The sequence below is a fragment of the Pectinophora gossypiella genome, chromosome Z (genome assembly GCF_024362695.1).
Source record: "Pectinophora gossypiella chromosome Z, ilPecGoss1.1, whole genome shotgun sequence".
NCBI classification, from domain to species: Eukaryota; Metazoa; Arthropoda; class Insecta; order Lepidoptera; family Gelechiidae; genus Pectinophora; species Pectinophora gossypiella.
The window spans coordinates 5,840,307-5,848,806 of NC_065433.1; positions in this window are offsets into that span (position 1 = coordinate 5,840,307).

Genomic DNA, 8,500 nt, shown 5'->3' on the forward strand with positions numbered 1-8,500 from the left:
GCATTTGGTCATTCTGTTCGTGGAACACCGCGATATACGTCGCGTTGAGCGCGGTAAGTAACCCATGCAGACCTAGTAAAATAAATCTGCGCGAAACTGGCACAGGCGCAACAGGTTCGCATCTTTATGACCTAGCTATGCAATATTGGTGATTAATTGCTAACTGATAGAGTGCATCCCTGGCTAGCTTGTAATTAACACAACACAAACGCATTGTACGTATACAGACATGCGCATCGTCTGCATCACACAGACATGCGCAGACTTTTCATGTCGAAAGTCATAATTCAAACTTCGAATATCAAAATTGTAAAAAGAGTCGGTAGGTACTGTAGCGAAAAATTTGTTTAGAAATATTTATTTACAAATACTTTATAAAATTAAGTAGGTATGAACTCATTCGGTTAACCAACATTGCAGGAGATATATTTGTGAAGTGATAGTTTGTTAGTTAATATTTAGTACGTTAGTCAACTTATTTGCAATAATATTTGTGCATTAATAGGTAGGTACTAATGCAGGTAATTTTCAAAGACGGACTTACCATACCTACCTAACTTCTTTCAGGGGTGGCTATTGGGAAAAAAAGCGCTAATACTAGATTATAAATTTAGTAAGCGCGAAAAAAATATAACATTATACAGGGTGGCCCAGAAGTTCAGGTTCAAAATGAAAAATTAGAAAGAGGGGCTCATTAGCTACCAGAAACACCGCCATGTATGTTCAGCAATTATTTACGGTTTAGGAGATATGACCCATTTTGTACCTTTTTCTAGATTTTCTACCTTACTTCAGAAATAATCATTTTGTCGCTATCCCTTTCTTAATAATTATTTTATTTTACTTCACAACTATGCCTAAGTCTGTGTACCCCTCAATAAAAGATAAATCAAAGTGAAATCAAAGATACAAAAAAAGTTATCGGAAGTCAAAGTGAGAATTCGACCAAAATTGTTACAGTTGTTAATACTTCGCCGAAGAATAATAAACACATGAGATTGTCATGGACACTGAAAGTATTTCTAAAAACTGCTCCATTTAATAGGCTTTTAGAAACATTAATAAAAAGTACCCTTAATACGGGCAAAAAACTAAGTAATTAGGCCTCAAAGATTGCAAGACAGACAGATTTGAAGGAAAATTTGACATTCTCATACAAATGTAGCTGCTGCTTTCTAACGTTGTTAAAGGTGCTCAAAGACACATTTTCAATTAAAAGTAAATAAAAATCACGCTTATAATCGTTAACAGGGTAGACATAGCAACAATCCGAAGACAAAACTTGCAGTCACTTTTGGTATTCGTATTTTAATGAAGGTACATAGATTTCAAGGAAAAAGATATCCCCAAACACTGTTGGTGATTCATACTATTGGATACTAAAATAAAATCTGTCTTTTAGCACCTTTAACAACGTTAGAAAGTAGCAGCTACATTGTATGAGAATGTCAAATTTTCCTTCAAATCTGTCTGTCTTGCAATCTTTGAGGCCTAATTACTTAGTTTTTTGCCCGTATTAAGGGTACTTTTTATTAATGTTTCTAAAAGCCTATTAAATGGAGCAGTTTTTAGAAATACTTTCAGTGTCCATGACAATCTCATGTGTTTATTATTCTTCGGCGAAGTATTAACAACTGTAACAATTTTGGTCGAATTCTCACTTTGACTTCCGATAACTTTTTTTTTATCTTTGATTTCACTTTGATTTATCTTTGATTGAGGGGTACACAGACTTAGGCATAGTTGTGAAGTAAAATAAAATAATTATTAAGAAAGGGATAGCGACAAAATGATTATTTCTGAAGTAAGGTAGAAAATCTAGAAAAAGGTACAAAATGGGTCATATCTCCTAAACAGTAAATAATTGCTTAACAAACATGGGGGTGTTTCTGGTAGCTAATGAGCCCCTCTTTCTAATTTTTCATTTTGAACCTGAACTTCTGGGCCACCCTGTATATCGTGGGCAGATCATAGAATTGATCATTTCATGATATGCTCGATCATTTCATGAAATGGTCATATTTCATGAAATAGAATATCACTCGTTGGCCACATCATGATGTAGTTTGGCCAGATCAATGAACACAAAACGTTTAACGATATGAACAACTAAATGCATGATTACTTCATGATATGGCCGAACGTTGGCAATCATATCGTAAAATTAGTAACATAGATAGTGGCGCTGGTGTCGATTATATTTAAAACTTGATTGATATTATAACCGATGAATCAATGTAATTGTACAATTTTCCATATCGAATAGGTACATAATTTTGAACCTAAGAAATTAATCGACTACTCTCATTTTTATTACATCACATATCGTGGACACCGCCTACATTAACGATATGGCCAAACGTTGATTGATAGATCATTAAACGTTGACGTCTCAACGATATGGTCAACTTAAGTTGGCCATTTCATGAAATGGTCGACCACATCATGAAATGATCAATTTTACGATCTGGCCACGACATCTATGTATATATTCGTATATATGTAACAGTATTCCACAGAGGATTCGAAGTCGCGGGTCACTACCGCCATCTGTTTAAAAACATAAGAACTATTGCAACCGCACATGCTTGTTAGAAATACAAGGATGTGCGGTTGCCGATTTTCAGCTTTACGCGGCAGACGTCAACTTAATTCATGATATTTCTCACTAGGTGGCGTTGGCTTACACATTCTGATTGCCTACATCAATTCAGTTTTGACCTCTTGCCGTTTTCAGGGTTCCGAACCTCAAAAGAAAAAACGGAACCCTTGTGGGATCACTTTGTTGTCCATCTGTCCGTCAGAAATTAACATCTAATAGGTACTCATGTCTGCGCTCCCTTGAAGCTGTAAAAAATATATATACGGTCGAATTGAGAATTTCCTCCTTTTTTGAAGTCGGTAAAAAAAGTCAAGCATTTTTCTTTCTTTTTGATGTGAACAGCCAAGGACTGGAACTCTGCCGATGACTGTTTTTACAACTCGATTAAGTCTAAGAATCTTCAAGGCTAGATATACCTAGTGAAAAGCAAATGCTTAGTAAGCGTGGTCCACCATAGACCACATTGTCACTTACCATCAGGTGAAATTGTGGTCAAACGCGAGCCTTTCAAATCAAATCAACATAGGTACTTTGTAGTAAGTTGACGATTACTAGTCTTATTTTCCCATATTTTGTAGGAGAGTCAAAAACCTTTATAATTCATTTTATAGACCAAGAATCATGAAATTTTACAAGAAGGAAGGTAAAGAGAAATATGAATACAAAATTACAAATAGCAATATTGCTTTATTAATGAACCGCTTCAATATGGCCCTTTTAACTTCCCTGGAATCAAAAAGAAAAAAAAATGCTTCAAGGATTCCATTTCCAAAACGTCGTTCGAAAATCACATTCTACGCTGTGAAAGTAAACTCAATTGGGGCATTTGGCCACCAAATAAAGGCTTTGTGAAATAGAAAACTGAGTTTCAAGACTCGCAAGTGCCGTAAAGAAGTAATAAGACGTTATACCGTCGACGTCTCTCGCTAAACGACTAAGTTTTAATGCCCCATAAACGGGGTAGAGGTAGAAACGGATATCGACGAGTTTAAAGCCAAAGCACGCACCATACAGAACTCTAGCACAGCGGTTCTCAAACTTAGGGACGGTTTTGAAAAGCTACTTAAATACTTACATAGGATCATCATCATCATCACCAGCCCATTAACGTCCCCACTGCTGGGGCACGGGCCTTCCATATGGATGGATAGGGAGATCGGGCCTTAAACCACCACGCGGACCCAGTGCGGATTGGTGGTTATTAACGACTGCTAATGCAACCGGGACCAACGGCTAAACGTGCCTTCCGAAGCACGGAGGAGTTTGAGATGAAAACTTTTTTTTTGTGGTCACCCATCCTATGACCGGCCTTTGCGAAAGTTGCTTAACTTCAACAATCGCAGACCGAGCGCGTTAACCGCTGCGCCACCGAGCTCCTCACCTCTTACATAGGATATTAAAACCTAAACTAAGGGCAAACCACGGACATATTATACAACACACCTTGATTTACACAAACACTACACATGGACGTCATAGTACACGACATCTGTGTGTGTGACGTCTAAATGCTGCCATCTTCAATACGTAATTTTACAGGCATTACTTATTTAGATAGGTAGTACTACTTACTTTATTTACGACACAAATCACAAATGAAATTTTTTGAACAATGTAAGTTCACAATATAAATAAAGAGGCACTACACTGAAAATTCACTGAACTAATTAATTGCATTCACATTATTTTTACACTAAGCACGTAGCCTAGGTCCAATTTTATTGCAAATTATAAACATGTTTGATGACCAATTACTTAATTACTATGAAAAATAAATATTTATAGGCGCCACGCGGGCGCGCTGTCGCGAGAAATTACTGTCAGATCAAATCGAATCAGAATTATAAACCTCGGCGTCCAATTTCAAAAATCGAACAGATAAACTAAAGTGATAAAAATAAAAAACAAACGGTCCGCGCGCAGCCTTCACTATACAAGACTAAACTGAGGGGGGTGAGGTAAACCTAGTTTAGACGCTGGTGGGGAGAGAGTTATTTTTTCTATGTTGAGAGGCCACACACCACCAATGGTGCTAATTCCTGTAAACACCATCTACTTTTGTTTTAAGTTATAGTTGTCATTTACTTATCCGCCGAAAAGGAAAGGGTCGGGTAATCGACAAGCATAAAATTTTTGGAACACATGTCAATTTTAAGCACAAATCTAAAATAACCCGATAAAAATGTTGGTTTGGCTAATAACCCGACTGAATTAAGTTGACAGCACACGCCAAACGGTTTGCATACCAGCGAGATATCTTTATGATTCGCCCGGGTTATTCGTTCATTTACTCATTCGTCCTAAAATAAAGAGCTGTCAATTATTCGTCTCTTTCCTTTTCAGCGGATAAGAAAATGACAGGTATAATTTGAAGTAAAATTAGGAGGTGTCTGCAGGAATCAGAGCCAATGTAGAGATAAATAGAGTAAGAGCTGTAAGGAGTATCATCATCATCAGCCCATTAACGTCCCCACTGCTGGGGCACGGGCCTTTCCTATGGATGGATAGGGAGATCGGGCCTTAAACCACCACGCGGGCCCAGTGCGGATTGGTGGTTATTAACGACTGCTAATGCAACCGGGACCAACGGCTTAACGTGCCTTCCGAAGCACGCAGGAGCTCGAGATGAAAACCTTTTTTTTTTGTGGTCACCCATCCTATGACCGGCCTTTGCGAAAGTTGCTTAACTTCAACAATCGCAGACCGAGCGCGTTTACCGCTGCGCCACCGAGCTAAAGGTAAGGAGTATAAATTCAATTATTTATTTAAAACCAATTTCCTCTCCGCACATAAATAGCTTATTTACATACGTCCCATTGCTAGGCACGAGCCTCCCGCATAATCAACAGGAAAGAGTATGAAGCATATTCCACGACGGTGCTACGTTCTTCCATTGGACCAACGTGATGTGATAAGCCATATTATTATCGCCACCTTTAATAGTTGAGGCGATTGTTCTTCATGGTCACACTGGATTAGACGAAAAGTACGAGAAATATAATATTAATAATTCTTCTTTAAGTACCTGTATAATGTCAAGCTTAATAGAGGATATGAGAGAGTTGAATTTTCAACGTTCGGCAACTATTATTATTATGTTTGCCGTTTTTTTGCGGAGCGCTACCAGTTTTTTTTTCTTTTTGTGACTTATTGTAGATTTGCCGCAGATGGCATTAACTGCTTGGCCGGACAAATGGGGAGCGCTGAAGGCTCTCACCCGGTACAACGTTTATTATGCAGCCCAAGGGCTCCGCGGTGCATACTTTGAGAAAGGCTGCTCTAGATAAAGGCGCAGGTGACATGGTCCCAGGCAATTGTTAAAATAGCCTTTGTGGATCTCAAAGGAATATAGCTTTAGCTTTATGACGTCATCTTCAGCTTTTGCGGTGCGTAATCTTCTGAAAACTGATTTCTCTGAAAGGAAAGACGAAAAAATTACGCGAACTAAAAAAAAACAACTTCTCAAAAGGTTTTAAGGAGTCAGCAAAACTAAACTTAAACAGCCTCCATGGTCTAGTGATAGAGCGTTGCTTGGTCTCTCGATTTGGAGGTCTCGGGTTCGATTCCCGGTAGGGACATATCACAAAAAACACTTTGTTATCCCTAGTTTGGATAGGACATTGCAGGCTGATCATCTGATTCTCCTAAAATAAGATGACCCGTGCTTCGAAGGTCTACGACCTGCTTACTTCAACCGAACACAGAATAATCGTTAATTTTAGTTAATATAGAGTCAAACAGAAGGGACTATACACAGGAGAGCATAGACGTGGGTTCGAGTCCCTGTCGGCTCAAACAGCCACCCCACACAATGCGGTCAGCAAATAAGTAAATAAAATAAAGTAACACAGGCCCGCCCTAGCTCCCGAAGGTATTTATTTGAACAATAAATTGATCTCTGTATAGGGACGTGCGAGAATAAAGAAACTAGTGCCTACGAAGTAACAGATATAACGCAACTTCAGGCTGTTTTAAAATACTAGTATAAGTAGTACTTTATATACTAAATAGTATTTACATAATCACGCTTATTTCCCGTTGGGGTGGACAGAGAACGGAATTACACTTACTTCCGCTCTCATTAAAATCTTGCATGCTCGCTAGTTTAGAGTACTTACAAAACACAAACTAGATTTCTCATTTGCAAGTCACAAAAAATCTCCAGTACCTGCGCTGTAGTTTGTCAAAGCTAACAACATTGACATCGGAGTAAGTAACGGAATGCACTCAACCACTAACAACGGAACCGGCTGCCAGAAACCTTCCAGAAACTCATCACTTTGAGCAATTAAAACTAACTGAAGGTATTTATTATGGATGGCAATCTTGAGCTACACCAAATTTAATGTTTCTCAGAAACTGTCGTAAGAAGCTTGACTGTATTAGATTACTTACTTGTAAACATGATATTCTAAAGTCAAATGTCGTAAGTTACGTCGTGTCGTAGGTTTTAGATAAATTATGAAAATCTAATTATTAAATAAAGACAAATCTAAAACTAGAGAATAGCATTTTCTTTCTTCTATTTGACTTATTTATGAATTTGAATCAAGAAAGACTTTTTATCACGTTTTCTATGACGTCACATTGTGGTTTTTCCATGCAAATTCCATGTTAAAAAGTAACTGATTTGACTAGTTGGAAACTAGCCTATTCCTAAAGAGTATAAAATACCTTTGGCGGGATACTTGACAAGAAGACAGAAAAACAAGCTTAAGTAGGTTTAAGACGAACACATAAGTGATTAGAATTCCGTCTCTCGTTTGAGGGAGAGTTGGAATATGTCCAAAGGGGTATAATTCATCTCCATCCTATTTATTTCGTTAATTCTAGGTCCAGCATGTTTAAACAGAATATCGACAGAATCGAGCATGCAGGCGGATTGCAAACATGCAGTTACGTGTAATTCAGTCTAACTGACTGTATTGCAGTAAGCGCGCTTGGTATGTGGTATGTGGCGTTTTGCAAAGGTCGCTTGCAATCTAACCTGCACCAAGTTAGGATGCCAGGAAATTTCGCTTGTGTGTTCTTGTCCAAGGAAAATCTGAAAGCTGGTTAAAAGAACCTCTCATGTCCTAATTACCTTTGGCGAGATGTGCCAATTTATTAACTCCTTGGAATGCAAGTGAGATCCACCCTCTCCTATTCATGGAATCTGCTTACCTAACATGAAATTATTAAGAAGTTTTCACAGAAGCGACAGCTTTGCGAACACAAGGTTACCTCCGAAAATACTAGCGTGAGTTCAAAAAGTATCCGGAAGGAAGGAGGGGCGGGATCTATATCCTTCTCTCCTGCTTGACTCTCCTTACCGTCGCTGAGCACTTCTCAAAAACCCTGGACATTTTTTCTGAAACGGATATGGTACCCCTACGCAAGTTTAGGCCTTGCAATTCAAAGAAGTGATTACCAGAGTTAGTGTAGTGTGTATACCTTTGAGATCCTAATTAAAGCTAACTAATTAAACATAGAAGAAAACAACCTTCTCCTGCGCCACCCTCGAGTTGACTCTACTAATTAAATTGAATGTAGGAATGTTACTCAAATTAATTATTTTATATGACAGCGCAACTCTTACCCTTTATGTTACAAACTGTGTCGTTGAAAACTGATGTGAGAGTCTTTAGATGCTTCAACTTATGATATACGACTGTAGTTTGATTTATCTAAGAAGTTCTATTGAAAGCGGATGATTTAAATACATACAGTGCACAAAGTTATTCTAGTATCCCACACCTTGACAAAGCCACAACTCAACAATATCGGCACCAGCTCACTAGGACACCGTCGCCTCGCGCTACTAACAAATTGTATGCAGTTGTGTAAAAGGTACCTCAGTTGCAAGGTTAACATATGTGCATCGTGTTAAAATTATCGATCGATTCAATAAATTTTGTC